This window comes from Heptranchias perlo, chromosome 2, assembly GCF_035084215.1.
Source record: "Heptranchias perlo isolate sHepPer1 chromosome 2, sHepPer1.hap1, whole genome shotgun sequence".
Classification (NCBI taxonomy): Eukaryota; Metazoa; Chordata; class Chondrichthyes; order Hexanchiformes; family Hexanchidae; genus Heptranchias; species Heptranchias perlo.
Genome location: NC_090326.1, coordinates 111,136,581 through 111,157,023, shown reverse-complemented (window position 1 = coordinate 111,157,023; position 20,443 = coordinate 111,136,581). Strand labels below are relative to the sequence as shown.

At 44.8% G+C, this 20,443-nt stretch overlaps 1 pseudogene; it reads right to left on the bottom strand.

The window, feature by feature from the left end:
• Positions 1 to 5,562: 5,562 nt before the first annotated feature.
• Positions 5,563 to 18,283, bottom strand: LOC137332338 (retinol dehydrogenase 11 pseudogene; annotated as a pseudogene).
• Positions 18,284 to 20,443: the final 2,160 nt, after the last annotated feature.

Genomic DNA, 20,443 nt, shown 5'->3' with positions numbered 1-20,443 from the left:
CAACACCAAGTTATAGTCCAGCAATTTTATTTTAAATTCACAAGCTTTCGGAGATTTTCTCCTTCCTCAGGCAAATGTTTCAAGATCTCCTTGAAGCCTACGCATTTATACATATTGAACAATAATACATGGTGTTTACAGACTGCCCCTGCAACTGCCCGTTGCCAAGGCAATCACCGTGTTCAGACAGAGAGGTGTTACCTGCAGAACAGAGAGGTGTTACCTGCGGCCTTCGAGACACACGACAACGCAAAATCGTCGAGCAGAAATTGATAGCCAAGTTCCGCACCCATGAGGACGGCCTCAACCGGGATCTTGGGTTCATGTCACGCTACACGTTACCCCACCAGCGAACAAATGTTATCTGTTTTTAATATAATGGGTCATTTGCTGGCTCTCTCTGCCTTCCGGATGTTTCTGCCTCTCTCTGTGTTTTTTTTTCTCTGTTTTTTTTCCCTGTTTGTTTTTTTGTTGAATGTGTATTCGGAGGTTCTGCAGGTAACACCTCTCTGTCTGAACACGGTGATTGCCTTGGCAACGGGCAGTTGCAGGGGCAGTCTGTAAACACCATGTATTATTGTTCAATATGTATAAATGCGTAGGCTTCAAGGAGATCTTGAAACATTTGCCTGAGGAAGGAGAAAATCTCCGAAAGCTTGTGAATTTAAAATAAAATTGCTGGACTATAACTTGGTGTTGTAAAATTGTTTACAATTGTCAACCCCAGTCCATCACCGGCATCTCCACATCATTATACATTGACAGGAAATGAGGCGTGGAAGATAGCGTGGTGTGCATGACAAGGAGTGGCCCAGTGGAATTGGTAAGTCAAGATTTTTAAGTCCCCACTCACCCATTTACCATTGTCAGAACTGTTTCTGCCAAGTAGAATTTATACCTAGTTTACAATCATATAAGCATTAAGACAATGTTCAAATAACCTCCAAGAATAACTCCATGGGACAAACAGTTGAACTCACAGTAATAATTAATGAGTTCAGCTATCTTAAATAAATTTTATGCACTGCCGGTGTCTGTAACCTGATGTACATTATGGAGAGAGCTGGCAGCTCAAGGGCTGCTGGGAAAAATAAAGGGATGCACCCACTTTTAGATAAAGTGGCCATGTTGGGGATGGTCTTTGAATAATTTTTTTTAACCTTTAGAAAAAGTTGATTTTTTTTTCAACCTTTTAATGTGTTTTCAAGTTTTTTTTAATGTCAGCTTTTCCAAAGGATGCGAGGGAAGGGAGGCAAAAATGTTGCAAGGGGCAAAAACATGAGGCCAAATGCAACCCAGTGGAGTCTGTGGACAACTAATACAGCATTGTAGACCCTGGTTGACAGCTGGCGAAGTAGATTCATTGCTGCATGAAGTGAATGTCAGGAGGGTACTCAAAGGCATCCTTCCCACAGACAACAGTACACAATGCCTGGCAGAACATGGCAGACAGGCTGAATTGTGTAAACAGTATCTGCAGAACCTAGAAATAGATATGGGGGAAGGTGGCATACTATAAAAGATTCTAGTGCAAGATTACATGCCAAACATATTGGGGTAGAAATTCGGCCGCCTAGCGCCCGTTGTTCCGGCGCTACGCGGCCTCCCGAAGTGCCAAGATGGTGCCTTGGCTGCGTACGCACATTTTCAGCATGACAGGCGCTGGACGCCATCTTGGTATAGGTAGTATAGGAAGCATGTAAGGTTAGGAGAAAATGGATACAATCAGTGTGTAATGCTGGTTTAAAGTGATAGACACCATTTTGGAACTTAATACTCAACTCAAGCACAATCTTAACCAGGACCATCTGAACATGTCTTAGAGTACCTGGAGGACCCCCACCAGCGCTATTTAAAGGGACCATCCAGGATTTACAGGTTAGTTGCTGGATTATTGCTTCTGGCTGCCGATACATTTGTAACTGTTTTTGGAGGTCTCCTTTACTTCAATACTAGGACACAGGGATAAAGCCTAAAATTTAGAGCCAGGACGTGCAGGAGTGAAGTTAAGAAATGCTTCTACATGCAAAGGGTGGGAGAAGTTTGGAACGATCTTCTGCAAACGGCAGCTGATACTAGGTCAATTGTGAATTCTAAATCTGAGATTGATAGATTTCTGTGAACCAAAGGTATTAAGGGATATGGGGCTTAGACGGGTATATGGAGTTAGGTCACAGGTCCACTGTGATCTCACTGAATGGCGGAACAGGCTCGAGGAGCTAAATGCCACTGCCACCTGCTGCCTCTTAAAATGCATCACCTTCTCCTGAAATCAAGTGGGACGTGTGTCAGGGTGATATGCCTGTCATGGTGGAATAGCTGCCAATGTGTGTGACCTGTGAATTGTCGTTGGGCACCTTGCAACAGTGGTAATGTGTAAGGGTGAGAGGAAGCATCTGATTGGAAGAGTTGAGTACTGATGGAAAGAGCTTGTTGGTATGTGGGTGATGGGGGGTTGTAGTGCGTGGTGCAGCGGATGCGGCTAGTGGAGCCGCCACTTGACAGTTGACCTCATTCATCTTGACCACTCGTGTCAAAGCATTGAACTTCTTCTTGTACTGCATCCATGTTCATGGTGCTATGCGCCTGGCATTGACTTCACGTCCCCTGCTGCCTTCCACTGCCTTTCAGGCCTATGTCTGGAGGGCCTCTTGCCCCCACTGTGTATATAGGATGTCCCTCCTTCTGTCCACCTCTTGCACCAAGGCCTCTAGTGCCTCAGCAGAGAACTTGGTGCACGCACTCTCGCAGGCCTGGTACAAACTCAGATCGGCAGATTGGTGAGGCCTGCCATGTATATTGAAGGATGTGGGCTTTAGTAGTGCGCAACCTTTATTCAATGTTTTAACATAACTCATCAGTTTGTAAACACCGGGACAGGACCTGCATCTGTGTTTTACGTGTGTGATATCTGATCTCTGTTCAGACTCTGTGCAGACAGCAGACTGTTATTTTCAGCAAATAACAGGTACCGGCTACCTTTAAGAGATTTTAGGAGACAGCCTGCCTTTAAGAGATTGGGGCTGGTGGAAAGTGTGAATTGAATTGAATCCTTGTGTCAACGCTGGATTTCCAACGCTGCTTGAAGGTAAGTCCTCAGGCCTGCGTAGGAAGTACCGGGTGCAGGTTAATAGTGGATCGCGCTACCCGAGTCCGGTTTTTGGGGTTATCCAATTCAACCCCCCCATTACCTATTAATCTGTCCCGCATGTACCGCTGGCTCACGCAGCGTTAGAGCCTCTTTTTTGCATCTCAGATACACCCATACTTCAGCATGGCACACATTCAAGCTGCAACTTACAATTTTAAAGCCTCACCACAATCACATCTTTCAAGGGTTTCATACATCAAAGCACTAACACAAACGGTCACTTACTGACACCCAGGATAGGCTTCAGGTCGGGCATGTGGCTGCCATTAATGACCTCTTTTGGATGAGACATTAAACCGAGGCCCTGTCTGCACTCAGGTGGACGTAAAAGATCCCATGGCAGTATTACGAAGAAGAGCAGGGGAGTTACCCCCCAGTGTCCTGGCCAATATTCATTCCTCAACCAACATCACTAAAAAAAACAGATTATCTGGTCATTATCACATTGCTCTTTGTGGGTGCTTGTTGTGTGCAAATTGGCTGCCACGTTTCCTATATTACAACAGTGACTACACTTCAAAAGTACTTCATTCGCTGTAAAGCACCGAGGGACGTCCTGAGGTCGTGAAAAGTGCTATATAAATGTAAGTCTTTCTTTCCTTCTCTTGTACCCCGGGAAAGCAGTACGGTGACATTTGGCAGCTGTGTCACCCCATACAATGGGAAAGGAGATGAAAGTGCAGGCCATGCTGACCAATGAGTCAGGCGCCTGTTTGATCTGTGAGCAGCACATTAGACGATAACCAAAAAGTATTTGCAAAAGGAAATTTCTGTCCACAGTTACCACGTGAGGATGCAAATGGAAATGCAAAAGTGCTATAATTTCACAAAAAACTGATCCATCTGCAGTGTAAGGTGCATTATTATTTATACAAATCACTCTTGCAGCTGGCAAAGGGCTCTCCTCTGCATCCTCTTCAGCTGGTGGCTGCTCCTCTGGCTGATCTGTCTGTTGTCCTTGGGGCCTCCCTTGATGAAGTCTCTATATTTTTAGGTAAATTTGTGCAGCAGACAGCACTTAACCATGACCCTTCAACCCCTAGTTGGACTATATTGCAGCAGGTTTCCAGATAGATCTAACCACTTGAAGCACACCTTCAGCTTGCAATGAGGTGTGCAGTTACAACTCTGGTAGCTGCATGGGCCTCATTGTACCAATACTAAGGTCATGTCCTGGAATGCCGAATAGGTGTCATAAGCCATGGCTGCACAGGATAGCTTTGGTCTCCCTGTCAAGCTGGATTGCCTTAAAATGAATCTATCATGGCAGATCTCACGGAAGCAAGCATTCACTTGCATGGTGTGCTGCTATTCATAAATGAGTGGCATATTGAGACCGCTGATTTAGGTGGTAGCATTACGCAAGCACGGCTATGTGGGTGCATTCTATGAATTATTGGACTTTAAGAATTCCTGGCATCAATGGAATGAAAATCAGACACGTTCTTTAAAGGGCAGATGATCCACTCTTCCACATTACCGTCTTGGCGGACAGGTTGAAAATGACCCCCAATGCATCTTTGACTTGCTTAATGCATCTGTGTACACCTGATTGGCAAATATTAATGATGTCCCAAATAGCAGCCTGGAATAAATCTACAGTTAATCCCAAACTTCAGGATGTTTGGGACCTTAACAGTCACTGGTAGTGTGGTGCCTGTGGTTGAGGTAGGCTGTCTTCCAGGTTGCACCATGTGGCATAAATCAATGATGGCTTCCTTAGTGATTGTAAACAATTTTACAACACCAAGTTATAGTCCAGCAATTTTATTTTAAATTCACAAGCTTTCGGAGGCTTCCTCCTTCGTCAGGTGAACGATGTGAAACTTAGTGATGCACAGCCTCGGCAGGCCCAGCTCCTAGCATAACTGGAGTGGGGAGTGTCTCTACCTGTATATTATGGTGTTGAAATACCTGTGGGTGGGTGTTGCTTGCCTCCATTGCTGCCTAACCAGCCTGGCATTTCTTCATTGCCCCTTTCCTTGTTCTTCCAAAAAGCGAAATGAGAGGAGAATTCCCATTGAGAAACCCATTGTGCCCTGTCTGAAGTGGGGAAGAGGGGAATAGTAACCTCTCGGCAAATATGAGGACATGAAAACAAAAGACAGGAAAAGACCAGCTGCTCAATTATGCCTGTCCCATACTGTCAGGATATAATTTATGCACACTGTGACCCCCATCTGCCCCCTCACCAATCAGCCACCCAATCTCCTCATAGGGCAAAAAAACAAAGAAACAAACCTAGGCCAATTTAAGGAAAAGCAAGCTCTGGCAAATTCCTCTCAGACCCCCAAAGCGATCATACAAGTTCCAGGAGACCACAGTGACTAGGAGACTCATCCCCAATACCCCACCTACCTTTGTAGTGATATCAACCAGAGTCAGAAACCACCCAGCTCCCTTTTCAATGTTTACAGAGAATCCGCACTTGCTGGAGATTTGGTAAAAGACGTCAGCATTGCTATGCCAATCCGCACTGCAGCACTCCAGTATCTGGCTAATTTAGTCCACACCACGTCAGGGTGCAAAGAATAGACAGTCACTTTTATCCCTTTGAGTAATCTGGCCAGTTCCTTTGGAAACAGAATATTGTCCAATTTGTTCTGTGCATAGGCTTTTGCTGAATTGGAGCTGTTCTCACTATTTAATCCTTCAAAATTAATGTTTCCCCTGTGTGTACTGCAGAGGAGACATTGATGATATGTGAAGGACCAGACAGTTTTATCAAATTAATCAGTAAATAGGTTAATAAGAAGTGACCTGAATGATTGACTCCAAGTTGCATCTTAAACCCATCTATTGTTTTGGAATAAGGACACATCATTACTCCAACATTATTGATTAGAATGTTGATCTGCTGCCCTCCATTATTGATCTGTACAGCAAACTCCTAAATAGTTTTGGTGTCAGCTAAATCCAATTTCTTCAGAACGATATTAAGATTTCCAGATTCCTCTCTTATTTCTTTAGCTGCAGCATCACCTTTTGCTGTGTCCCTGCAGCCTATGATAATCTGGGCTGCTCGCTTTCCCAGGTCTCTCGCATTCTCCTTGCTAATTCCCGTGTTAGCCCCAGTTATTAGTAGAATCTTTCCATTCAGTCCGGTGTCCAAAGACCATTGCTTGGGATTTCCTCGGAACTTCTCCCCCTCTGTCTAATCGGGGTTTCCACGAACTTTCGCCAAAGCTACGGTGGCAAAGCATGAGAAGCTCTGAGGTAATTCCCGGTGCATTTCCTTCAAGACAGTGCTTTTATTTACATAGCGCCTTTCACATCCACAGGATGTCCCAAAGTGCCTCACAGCGAACAAACTATCCCGGATATGTAGTCACCACTGCAATGCAGGAAAACACAGCCTCCAATCTGTGTTCAGCAAGGTCCAACAAACAAGAATAAGAGTGTAGTGGATGGGCCCAGAATTGTTTCTTTGTACAATGAAAGTTCCCGCTGGTCTTTGTAAAGGACAAAACGTCCATCTCGTACAAGGCCAATGGTGCCAAGGGGAGGGACTGGAGCGGGGACTCCCAGGCCTCGAGTTTTCTCGACCCCGACCTGTCCGAGGCCCAGTGTAAGATGTGAGGCGGGTATGCCCAATGAGATGTTACATACCAACTTCCAGAAGGGTTCAAGCGGGCCTCACCAGGAAAAGGGGATCCAGACCAAGGAAGCGTCCTGGCGTCAGACAGAGCTAAGTGCCCCCCACAACCAATAGATCACAGCAAAGCTCTGTAGCCCTACCACATCCCAGAATGATGAACAATGAGCCAACTAACAGGAGGAGGAGGAGGTTTCATAAACATCCCCATCCTCAACCATGGTGGAGCCCACCATGTGACTGCAAAGAACAAGGCTGAATTGTTTGCAAGTGTTTTCGGCCAAAAGTGCCAAGTGGATGATCCTACTAGGCCTCTTCCCGAGGTCCCAACATTATAGATACCACATTCCAGCCAATTTGGTTCACTCTACATGATATTAAAAGGCGGCTGAGTGCAATGGACACAGCAACGGCTATAGATCCTGACAATATACCAGAGGGAGTGGTGAAGTCCAGTGCACCAGAGCTAGCTGCTCCCCTAGCAAAGCTGTGACACTGGCATTTGCCCAACAACGTGAAAGATTGCCCATGTATGTGCTATTCAGAAAAAATAGTATTAATCTAACTTGTCCAATTATCATCCTATCAGCCTCCTCCCAATCAACAGTAAAGTGATGGAAGCTGTTACCAGTCGTGCTGTCAAGTGGCACCTACTCACCAATAACCTGGTTACTGACGCTCTGTTCAGGTTACGCAAGAAGCACTTGGCCCCAGATCTCAGCACAGTTTTGATCCAAACATGGACACGGGATCCGAATGCCTGAGGAGAGGTGAGAGTAGCTGCCCACAACATCAAGGCAGCACTCGACCGCATCTGGCATCAAGGAGCCCTAGAAAAGCTGAAGTCTGTGGGAGTCAAAGGGAAAACCCTCCAATGGCTGGAGTCATACTGATGCAAAGGAAGTTGATTGTGGTTGTCAGAGGTCAGTCATCACAGCGTCAGGAAATCACTGCAGGAGTTTCTCAAGGAAGCACCCTTGGTGAAACCATCCTCATCTGCTTCATCAATTACCTTTCATCTGTCACAAGGTCAGGAATTGGGCTGTTCGCTGATGTTTCCACAGTGCTCAGTTCCACATCAGCCTACAGCAGGACCTGGATAACATCCTGACCTGGAATGACAAGTGGCAGGTAATATTCGTGCCACATAAGTACCAAGTAATAGCCATCTCAAACAAAAAAAGCCCAGCCATCTCCCCTTGACCTTCAATTGCACTACCATTGCTGAGTTCCCCCATCATCAACAACCTGGGCAACACCATTGACTAGAAGCTTAACTGGACCAGCCTTATCAACACCGTGGCTACAAGAGCAGGGGAGAGGTAAGAGTACTCTATGAAGAGTGGCTTACCTCCTGACCCCTCAAAGCCTCTCTACCACCTACAGGTTCAAATCAGGATGGTCCACTCATCTGGATGGATGCAGTTGCAACAACACTCAAGAAGCTTCACACACCATCCCGGAGGGAGCAGTTGACTTATTCAATATTCCTACCGTTGGACTCATTAGCCACCCTTTCCACCACCGGTGTACAATGGCTGCAGTATGTACAATCTACATGATGCACGGCAAAAACTCACAAAGGTTACTTTGACAGCACCTCCCTCCCCTGCAACCTCTACCACTAAGAAGGCATGAGCAGTGATATCGATAGAACGCCATCACCTTCAAGTTCCCCTTAAAATCACACACCATCCTGACTTGCACATATATCACCATTCTCTTAGTGTTGTTTGGTCAGTATCCTGGAATTCCCTATCTAACAACTTTGTGGGAGCACCATTACCACAAGGGCTGCAGCGGTTCAAGGAGCAGACCCCACCCCACCTTCTCAAGGCAACTAGGGATATGCAATAAATATGGGCTTGCCAGCGTCACCCATATCCTGAAGAAAATTATGGAAAATTGGACTTATAACATTACCAACTCGTTCCCACTTCATTTGCATTTAGCCACCCAGGTGTAAAGTGGTTGACAGAAATTATGTTGGAAAATGGCACAACAGTGAGAAGGGTATTGGCCAAATGAACTTCACACCCATTTTCCACTATAGGCTTCTACAACAGGCGGTCAGGAGAAGAAAATTCACACTGTTGTGTATGAGATTTGCGCAATTGTGTATATGCCTGTATGGGAGTGAGTGAGAAGGGAATCAAGTCTAAGAGCAGAAGAGTATACTAGGCCTGAGCTTGGGGAAGGCCTGCTGCTTCAACTTTTTCCACTCCCTCCTTGCTTTGATATGACAGGATGTCTGGGTTGGCCTCAAGGGAGTGACTTGTGTGCCTTTCTTCAGGTTTGGATTGTGCCCTTGAATTATGAGCCATTTTATTGTATAAGTGGAAAAATAGTCTTCAGATGCTGTAAGTTGAGGGAGTACATGCACAGTGTCAAACATGTGCCTAACCTACATGGTACCCTGGATGTCAGACCAGGCATCATGCCACTAGGTTGTGTCACAATGATTTGAGGTATAATGGCTTTGGAAGATAAGAACATAAGAAATAGGAGCAGGATTAGGCCATACAGCCCCTCGAGCCTGCTCCGCCATTCAATAAGATCATGGCTAATCTTCAAACTCAAATCCACTTTCCTGCCCTATACCCATATCCCTTGATTCCCTTAGTGTCCAAAAATCCATCGATCTCAATCTTGAATATACACAATGACTGAGCATCCACAGGCCGTCTGGGGATCGAGAATTCCAAAGATTCACAATGATCTGAGTGAAGAAATCTTTCCTCATCTCGGTCCTAAACAGCCGACGTCTTATTTTTAGACTATGACCCCTAGTTCTAGACTCTCCAGCCAGGGGAAACAGCCTCTCAGCATCTACTCTGTCAAGCCCTCTAAGAATTTTATACGTTTCAACAAGATCACCTCTCATTCTTCAAACTCCAGAGAATACAGGTCCATTCTACTCAATCTCTCCTCATAGAGCAACCCTCTCATCCCAGGAATCAATGTAGTGAACCTTTGTTGCACCCCCTCTAAGGCAAGTATATCCTTCCTGAGGTAAAGAGACCAAAACTGTACACAGTACTCCAGATGTGATCTCACCAGAGCTCTATATAATTGCAGCAAGACCTCCTTAATCTCATACTCCAATCCCCTTGCAATAAAAGCTAACATACCATTTGCCTTCCTAATTTCCTACATTACAACAGTGACTACACTTCAAAAGTACCTCATTGGTTGTAAAGCGCTTTGGGACTCCCTGAGGTCGTGAAAGACTTTCTTAAGTCTTTCTTTCTTTTTAATTGCTTGCTGTACCTGCATGTTAACTTTCTGTGACACCCAAATCCCTCTGACTACCAACATTTCTTAGTCTCTCACCTTTTAAAAAATATTCTATTCTTCCTCCCAAAGTGGATAATTTCACATTTCCCCACATTATACTCCATCTGCCACCTTCTCGCCCACTGACTTAACCTGTCTATATCCCTTTGCAGCCTCTTTGCGTCCACCTCACAGCTTACTTTCCCAACCAGCTTTGTATCATCAGCAAACTTAGATACATTACACTCGATCCCCTCATTTAAATTGTTGACCGGAGGTGCTTTTGCCTGTGTGTCAGCAGCTGGGAATCTCTGGTTACTTTCTGCAGCCCCTGGCCAACAAAGTCATTGATATATATTGTAAACAGCTGAGGGCCAAGCACTGATCCTTGCGGCACCCCACTAGTTATAACCTGCCAACCAGAAAATGACCTGTTCATTCCTACTCTCTGTTTTCTGTCCGTTAATCAATCCTCAGTCCATGCTAATATATTACCCCTAATCCCATGAGCCCTAATCTTGTGTAACAACCTCTTGTGTGGCACCTTATCGAATGCCTGTTGAAAATCCAAATATACTACATCCACTGGTTCCCCCTTATCTACCCTGCTAGTTATACCCTCAAAATACTCTAATAGATGTGTCAAACACGATTTCCCTTTCATAAAATTGTGTTGACTCTGCCTAATCATATTATGATTTTCTAAGTGCCCTGTTACTACATCCTTAATAACAAATTCTAGCATTTTCCCTACTACTGATGTCAGGCTAACTGGCCTATAGTTCCCTGTTTTTTCTCTCTCTCTCCTTTCTTGAATAGCATGGTTATATTTGCTACCTTTCAATCCGCTGGGACCGTTCTAGAATCTAGGGAACTCTTGAATGTGTGCTCTACTGAGGTAAGGACATGTATGAGGTCCAATGAAGGAGCTATAAGTTTGTGTGATAAGCAGCATTTTGTGGCATGCAATCCTGGGCGATCAACATGATACACGATACCTTGGCAGGCGGCTTAAAGTGTGTCATCTTCTCCTGAATCTGTTCCCAGGTTGCACTTGGTATACACAGCATTGAACCTGGCCATCACCTTCTAACAGGTATGGCGCACTGCCCTCTTCTGGTGAGGGTTTCCTTGAATGCCTAACAGTGAAACCCCTCTCGCACCGCTTGCTTCATCAGCTATGGGATGTTAATTGTATGATTATTATCAATTAGTGTTAATTGTATTCAGGTGGTGGGTATCAATTGGGGACTATCTTGTATCCTTTTTATAGAAGAGTTTAGCTGTGCTGTGGTGTGTCCGTAAAGAGAAATCTATGTGAATAAAGGCTTGGAAACAACTGAAGGCCTGGCTGGGAAACAACTGAAGGCCTGGCTGGGAAACAACTGAAGGCCTGGCTGGGAAACAACTGAAGGCCTGGCTGTAGTAGTCTACCCTTCACCACTTGGCAATCCAATTTTAACATGGAACAGGGATTGGATGCTGCACTGGTCTATCACTTGCCTGCAGACTCCATTTTGTGCCTCCATATTGGGTTTCCTTTTAGTTCATTTTTGCCTTAACTTCCCCCTTTCCTTTTAATGCTTGGTAAAACTTGCTAAAGGGTTGGAATGCATTTTAAGTCTTTTTTCAGACTGTAAGAATTATTGCCTCCCTCCCCCCATAATGGCCACTAATTTATAAGTGACCAAATCCCTTTAAATTTTAGTGGAAGCATGTTTTCGCCTTCCCGTTCTCTTCCGCAATTAGGCTTCCTGCTCAAGGCCAAAGCTGCACTGGGAGCTCTGAACAATTATGCAAATGAGATGACCATGTTTGGGTTAGCAACCAAGCATTCCTGCCTTAGGCAGGGCTGCAAAATCAGCGCTTAAATTCCTTTCATGCTGGTAACTGATTTCAGGTAACATGGTGGTAACCAAAAACTGACCCTTATCCACACCCTCTAGTCAATCATGTGAGAAGTAATCTGTATCTGACCAGTCTCCGAATTATTTCATGTGATTTGTGCAGGAACCCTACTTACTGCTAGTTACTGCAGAGTGAGCTGAGTTCAGGTCCCTGTGGTAAAAGCAATGGATTTTGAAGCTTTAAAGCACTGAAGCTCAACGTTAGAAATTGCTGATTTCTGAGTGTATGGGACTGCATAATAATTGACTTTTCCTGAATATGGCTGCCCATCAAATTATAGTGTCCTGATTTTTACTCTTTTTTTGTGCTGTAGCCCTTTGGAGCTCAACTCCTTCCCCAGCAAAATCCATTATACAGTCAAGAAGTTTTTATTTTAACAGGTCATGCTGTAATGTATGAAACTAATAAATATTACATACTTCTGCTCCAGTGATACCATGGTTAATGGGAATGTTTTATTTATGTAGAAATTTTACAAATGGATTTGAGTAGAAACTTCAAACGTTTTCATCATTCCCTCCAACTTCAACATGATTCTACTTTAGGACAGTGGTTTATAAGTGTTACTGTATGGTGCCCCCTGTAAATATTGACGCACCCCTATGGAGCCCTGTTATAACCTCTGAAAGATGTTGTCAGCAACCCGAAGGAGAAAAATACTTCCGTCACTGCAGAAAAAGTTTTTTTTATTAGTACAGAGTGACAGAAATAACATGTTAGTAAATCAATAAATACAGAAAAAATATAGACCCTGATAGTATGCTGTTTCACTCTAACGTGGAGGCATTGAACTATTTCAAATAAATGGGGCAATGTCCCCACTAAAATATTGGGGAGAGGAATTTCACGTGAATGCATTAAGTCTCCCACAGTATAATTTCAGGACTAAAAAATATATAATTGTTGAGACACTAGGGCTGATATTGCAGTGTGCTGCACTTGTAATAGTGTAGTGTTCACGCACTGGGGCACTCTATTATCAGGCATGGAGGCCTGAGGCCTACTCCATGCTTGATGCTTTGAGCACAGGACAATGTGGTTGGGAAATGCCTCAGTGCTAGTAGCCTGTGTACCAACTACCTACATGGCTCATCAAGGCTTCAAATCGCACACAAATTAGAGGGTCTCCCCATAACTTGGCTGGAGTACCTGAGCAACACTCTAATTGTTCATTGTCCATTTGCAATGGGCATTTCAGGAAAGGTCTAACAAAAAAAAAATAATTTTGCACCTGGGTGGCCCAAAGACCAATGTTTTGAAAGGGTCTTGAAAGCTCAAAACTGTTTTGAAGAAACAGTTACTAGAGCGTCCGAACACTGGCAGCCATTCCCACCGCTTCTGGCTTTCCTTCCCCGCTTCTAGGTGCTAGGCCCTAACAGAGACAGGCCTGTGCGGGGGATTGGCTGGACCTTGTAAGTGACCAAAACCCAGAAATACAGGTGGGTTCAATTCATTGTGGGGATGCTTTACCTGCCGAGTGCCCAGGTTTTTCTATCTCTTCTATATTCCCAATCACGTTCCAATTTTTATCTAGTTAAATAAGACAACTTGAATGAAGTAAATTGTTTCATATAGAATCATAGAAAGTTATGGCACAGAAGGAGGCCATTCGGTCCGTCGTGTTCGTGCCCTCCGAAAAAGAGCTATCCAGCTTAATCTCACTTTCCAGCACTTGGTCCGTAGCCCTGTAGGTTACGACACTTCAAGTGCAAGTCCAAGTACTTTTTAAATGAGTTGAGGGTTTCTGCCTCTACCTCTTTCAGGCAGTGAGTTCCAGACCCCCACCACCCTCTGGGTGAAAAAATTTCTCCTCAGCTCCCGTCTAATCCTTCTACCAATTACTTTAAATCTATGCCCCCTGGTCACTGACCCCACTGCTAAGGGAAATAAGTCCTCCCCATCCACTCTATCTAGTCCCGTCATAATTTTATACACCTCAATTAAATCTCCTTTCAGCCTCCTTTGTTCCAAAGAAAACAACCCCAGCCTATCCAATCTTTCCTCATAGCTAAAGTTCTCCCAGTCCTGGCAACATCCTCATAAATCTCCTCTGCACCCTCTCTGGTGCAATCACATCTTTCCTGTAATGTGGTGACCAGAACTGTACGCAGTACTCAAGCTGTGGTCTAACCAATGTTTTATGTTGTTCTAGCATAACCTCCCTGCTCTTATATTCTATGCCTCGGCTAATAAAGGAAAGTATCCCGTATGTCTTTTTAACCACCTTATCTACCTGTCCTGCTACAGGGATCTGTGGACATGCACTCCAAGGTCTCTTTGTTCCTCTACCCCTCTCAGTATCCTACCATTTATGGTGTACTCCCTTGTCTTGTTTGCCCTCGCCAAATGCTTTACCTCACATTTCTCTGGATTGAATTCCATTTGCCACTTTTCTGCCCACCTGACCAGTCCATTGATATCTTCCTGCAGTCTACAGTTTTTCTCCTCACTATCAACCACACAGCCAACTTTTGTATCATCTGCAAACTTCTTGATCAAGCCCCCAACATTCAAGTCCAAATCGTTAATATATACTACAAAAAGCAAGGGACCTAGTACTGAGCCTTGCGGAACCCCACTGGAAACAGCCTTCCAGTCGCAAAAACACCTGTCAACCATTACACTTTGCTTCCTGCCACCGAGCCAATTTTGGATCCAACTAGCCACTTTCCCTTCGATCCCATGGGCTTTTATTTTTTTGATCAGTCTGCCATGTGGGACCTTGTCAAAAGCCTCGCTAAAATCCATGTACACTACAACAAACGTGTTACCCTCATCAACCCTCCTTGTTACCTGCACAAAAAATTCAATCAAGTTAGTCAGACACGACCTTCCCTTAACAAATCCATGTTGACTGTCCTTGATTAACCCGTGTCTTTCTAATTGACGATTTATGCTGTCCCTCAGAATTGATTCCAATAATTTGCGCACCGCTGAGGTTAGACTGACTGGCCTATAATTTCTTGGTCTATCTCTTTCTCCCTTTTTAAACATTGGTACAACGTTAGCAGTCCTCCAATCCTCCAGCTTGACGCTTGTAGCCAGTGAGGATTGGAAAATTATGTTCCGAGCCTCTGCTATTTCCTCCCTTGTTTCTCTTAACAGCCTGGGATACATTTCATCCAAGCCTTGCGATTTATCTACTTTCAAAGATGTTAATCCCCTTAATACTTCATCTCTCACTATGTTTATCCCATCTAATATTTCACACTCCTCCTCCTCCTTAACTACAACCTCTACATTATCCTCCTCTTTTGTGAAGACAGAGGCAAAGTATTCATTAAGAACCATACCCACATCTTCCGCCTCCACACATAGGTTACCTTTTTGGTCTCTTAATAGGCCCTACTCTTTCCAAAGTTATCCTCATGCTCTTTATGTACTTATAAAACATTTTTGGGTTTTCCTTAATTTTACTTGCCAATATTTTTTCATGCCCTCTCTTTGCTTTCCTAATTTCGTTTTTAATTTCACCCCTGCACTTTCTATACTTCTCTACGCTTTCTGCAGTATTGAGCTCTCGGTGTCTGACATAAGCTTCCCTTTTTTGTCTTATCTTACCCCGTATGTCCCTAATCATTGGGGTGCTGTAGATTTGGCAGTCCCACCCTTTTTCTTTGTGGGAACATGTTTACTCTGCACCCCTTGAATCTCCCCCTTGAATGCCTCCCACTGCTCTGACACTGATTTACCTTCAAGTAGCTGTTTCCAGTCCACTTTTGCTAAATCACTTCTCAGCTTAGTAAAATTGGCCTTTCTGCGATTTAGAACTTTTACTCCTGTTCTATCTCTGTCCTTTTCCATAACAATGCTAAATCTAACTGAATTATGATCACTACCACCAAAATGCTCTCCCACTGATACTCCTTCCACCTGCCCAGTTTCATTCCCTAGAACTAAATCCAGAACTGCCCCCCTCTTGTTGGGCTTACTACGTACTGGCTAAAAAAGTTGTCCTGAATGCAATTTAAGAATTCTGCATCCTCTATACCCTTTGCACTGATTGTATCCCAGTTGATGTGGTAATACTGGCTGAAATTGAGTGCCATTTATAATGCCATGCATTCTTGGCAAGCCTGCCACATGGAAAAATATTTGTGAACTCTCGAGCTGCTGCAGAGAAAGTTATGAATATGTTCCCCCTAGTAAACATGACATCTGATTTATGTAGGTATGGACAGCAGACTGATTGATTTGGCGGATGTCCCAGTGGTGGTCTGGCAGGATCAGGTAGCACAGAAGCTTACAGGCTACAGAAAAAGCCATCCCAGTTCTTGAAGTTGTCTGGCGGTCAATGTGGAGCAGATGGCACAGCTTTGATACAGCCTCTCTAATTTGGCATAAGCGGTGAGGACAGCCCTCCTCAGACATGCCCAGGTATGAATGTCAGGATCTATAAATACTGGGTTCAGAGGTACTGATGGTGGGTGAGAACATACCTCCTGAGGCGTTGTCACACCTACATGTGATTCCTCCCACGTGAAATTCCCCTCTTCATCTAAATTGTGCAGTGCAATAAGCACACCCAAAGGGATTCCCATTCTCAGCACTTTGTTAGCTGCAAATTACAAAACAGCAGCAAACAAAATAATACAGGAAGGCCTTGGATGCAAAGCAATGATTTGTTTTGTAAACGTGGCAAAAAGAACAGGCAAAGAAAAGAATCTAAGTACAAAATACATCAATAGTGAAATGCAAAGATACAAAAAAACTGAATTATCCAAACAACAATCTAACTTTAAGAAGACAACTAAAGCAGGTCAGGCCTATGGATCAGTCATGTGCCCATTTTATACAGGTGAGGTGAACATTGGGGGCAAACATGAAATTAGGCAGGGTGGTGAAGAAGGCCTTCGGCATGCTTGGTTTCATTGGTCAGAACATTGAATACAGGAGTTGGGATGTCTTGTTGAAGTTGTACAAGACATTAGTAAGGCCACACTTGGAATACTGTGTACAGTTCTGGTCACCCTATTATAGAAAGGATATTATTAAACTAGAAAGAGTGCAGAAAAGATTTACTAGGATGCTACCGGGACTTGATGGTTTGACTTATAGGGAGAGGTTAGATAGACTGGGACTTTTTTCCCTGGAGAGTGGGAGGTTAAGGGGTGATCTTATAGAAGTCTATAAAATAATGAGGGGCATAGATAAGGTAGATAGTCAAAATCTTTTCCCAAAGGTAGGGGAGTCTATAACGAGGGGACATAGATTTAAGGTGAGAGGGGAGAGATACAAAAGGGTCCAGAGGGGCAATTTTTTCACTCAAAGGGTGGTGAGTGTCTGGAACGAGCTGCCAGAGGCAGTAGTAGAGGCGGGTACAATTTTGTCTTTTAAAAAGCATTTGGACAGTTACATGGGTAAGATGGGTATAGAGGGATATGGGCCAAGTGCAGGCAATTGGGACTAGCTTAGTGGTATAAACTGGGCGACATGGACATGTTGGGCCGAAGGGCCTGTTTCCATGTTGTAACTTCTATGATTCTATGATAACCTGACTTAAATCATTCTTCCACAGAAATGAGGCCTGCGCTTGGCTCCTTTGACCCACCAAATGTGCTAGCCACAGAATCTGATCTGCCAATCTGCTGAAAGGCTGCACGCCCAATTTAATGAGCTCTGCATGCTCACAGTGAGACTCCACACCGATGGTGGAGTCTCACTGTGAGCATGCAGAGCTCAATTTCTAAGGCATGATCAGATTTTCCAAGCTGCAGCACTTGCGTTTGAAAATTTGAATCTTTTCTCACCTAAAACTGCCAACACATCAGAAACCAAGACTGTTCCATCTATACTGAACCTATTTTGAAGCAGTCAAATAGATTGAAATATTCTGAATTAAGATTGGGTAGAACTCATCATACCTGTATTTGTAAACACGTGATTGAATTATCCCTACTGAGGAACCAACCCCTCAGTCAGGATTCTAGGTAAGAGTTATTCCCTTCCTTAGGAAGGATTGGACTCTTCGGCTAACCCCACCTCATAGGTTGAATTGTTGGTTTTTACATCCTCTCGACCCCATAATCATCTCCGTCCTGTCTGTTTGATATCAAGTCCTTGGTGATCCAGAATTTTCTCTAATTGAACATTGTTTTCAGCTTCCATCTAAAACTCTGCATCCTTGACATCAACTATATTCCCCTCCCTGTTTGCTCGTCCACACAACCATCACAATAAGTTTGACCTAGAGCTGAGCTTCAATCCTATATCTTATCTATGAAGAGCACTTATTTTCACTTCCACAACATTACTTGCCAACTCCGCTACCTCACCCCACTGCTGCCATTGTTGTATCTGGGCTCTAGTTCTCCAACGCCCTCCTTGTCGTCCTCTTGATCTCCACATTCCATAATCTCTAAATCATATAAAACTCTTTCACCCACATTCTCATCTGCACCAAGCCCTGCTCGCCCATCACTTCCATCCCCTCTGACCTATCTCCAATCTCCCAACAGTTTGAATCTGAAATCTTCATCCTTGAGTACTGATCTATCCATGCCCTAATCCCACCCTACATCTGCAATTTCCTACAGCCTTACGTGCATTCAGTTTAGTGCTGAGAAAGCAACACACAAACTAGAGATGCCCCAAACAGGGCAGAGGACATAAAAATAAAATCAGGAAATATAAACAAAACAGGCTAAAGTATATTGGATAAATTGGAGTATGTTGGCTAGCCATCACCACAGCTACAAAATGGAAGGCACACCCAAGTCAGAACCAATTCACAACAAGGGGTAATACACAAAGGAATGAGAGTTACACAAGACCAAGGAAATAATGTTGCACACCAAAGTAAGGTAGCCCTACTTTATTTTTGTTCGGCAAGGGTATTAATGATTATGGAACCAAGGCAGGTAGATGGGGTTAAGGTACAGATCAACCATGATCTAATTGTATGGCAGAACAGGCTCGAAGGGCTGAATGGCCATCTCCTGTTCCTATGTTCCTATTAACCTGAACAAGATCATAACACAGTATAGGCTGGAAGTCCAGAAGTTAAGGTCTTTGCTTGGTCTTAATCACAGGTTTGATTCCCAGCATCAACTGACACTTCAATCTGCCCGCAGGGGTCATAAGGGCACTGTCAGTCCTCAGTGTTTGTCACTAAGTGGAAGGTCATTGTATTTATGTATTTTACATGTGTCCAGCAGATTAGCCCTAAAATATGCGAGATTCAATTCCAAAAACTGAAAGGAGAGATTTCTGAGGTCATCTGAAAGAAAAACTGGTAAATGTTACCAAGGCCTGAAAATTCCTAGAAAATTTAGATTATTACGTGGTTTTAAACCAAATAAAACAAAGAAAAAATCTATAATTTGAACCTTGGTATCCCATTTGACCTTGAGATAAGCTTCCGACCACACATCCTCTCCATCATCAAGACTTCCACCTCCGTAACATCGTCCGTCTCCGCTCCTGCCTCAGCTCATTTGCTTCTGAAACCCTCATCAATGCCTTTGTTACCTCTAGACTTGACTATTCCAATGCTCTCCTGGCTGTCCTCCCATCTTCTACCTTCCATAAACTTGAGCTCATCCAAACTCTGCCACTCCTATCCTAACTCGCACCAAGTCCCGTTCACCCATCACCTCATGCTCGCTGACCTACATTGGCTCCTGGTCCAGGAACACCTCAATTTTAAAATTCTCATCCTTGTTTTCAAATCCCTCCACGGCCTTGCCCCTCCCTATGTCTGTAACCTCCTCCAGACCTACAACTATCCGAGATCTCTGTGCTCCTCCAATTCTTGCCTCTTGCAGCAGCGAGAGTGGACCTGAGAGAACAAGAGGAGCGGTGGGGAGAGAGAGGACCTGGGAGAACAAGAGGAGCGGCGGGGAGAGAGAGGACCTGGGAGAACAAGAGGAGCGGCGGGGAGAGAGAGGACCTGGGAGAACAAGAGGAGCGGCGGGGAGAGAGAGGACCTGGGAGAACAAGAGGAGCGGCGGGGAGAGAGAGGACCTGGGAGAACAAGAGGAGCGGCAGGGAGAGAGAGGACCTGAGAGAACAAGAGGAGCGGCAGGGAGAGAGAGGACCTGGGAGAACAAGAGGAGCAGCGGGGAGAGAGAGGACCTGGGAGAACAAGAGGAGCGGCGGGGAGAGAGAGGACCTGGGAGAACAAGAGGAGCGGCGGGGAGAGAGAGGACCTGGGAGAACAAGAGGAGCAGCGGGGAGAGAGAGGACCTGGGAGAACAAGAGGAGCGGCGGGGAGAGAGAGGACCTGGGAGAACAAGAGGAGCGGCGGGGAGAGAGAGGACCTGAGAGAACAAGAGGAGCGGCGGGGAGAGAGAGGACCTGGGAGAACAAGAGGAGCGGCGGGGAGAGAGAGGACCTGGGAGAACAAGAGGAGCGGCGGGGAGAGAGAGGACCTGGGAGAACAAGAGGAGCGGCGGGGAGAGAGAGGACCTGGGAGAACAAGAGGAGCTGCGGGGAGAGAGAGGACCTGGGAGAACAAGAGGAGCGGCGGGGAGAGAGAGGACCTGGGAGAACAAGAGGAGCGGCGGGGAGAG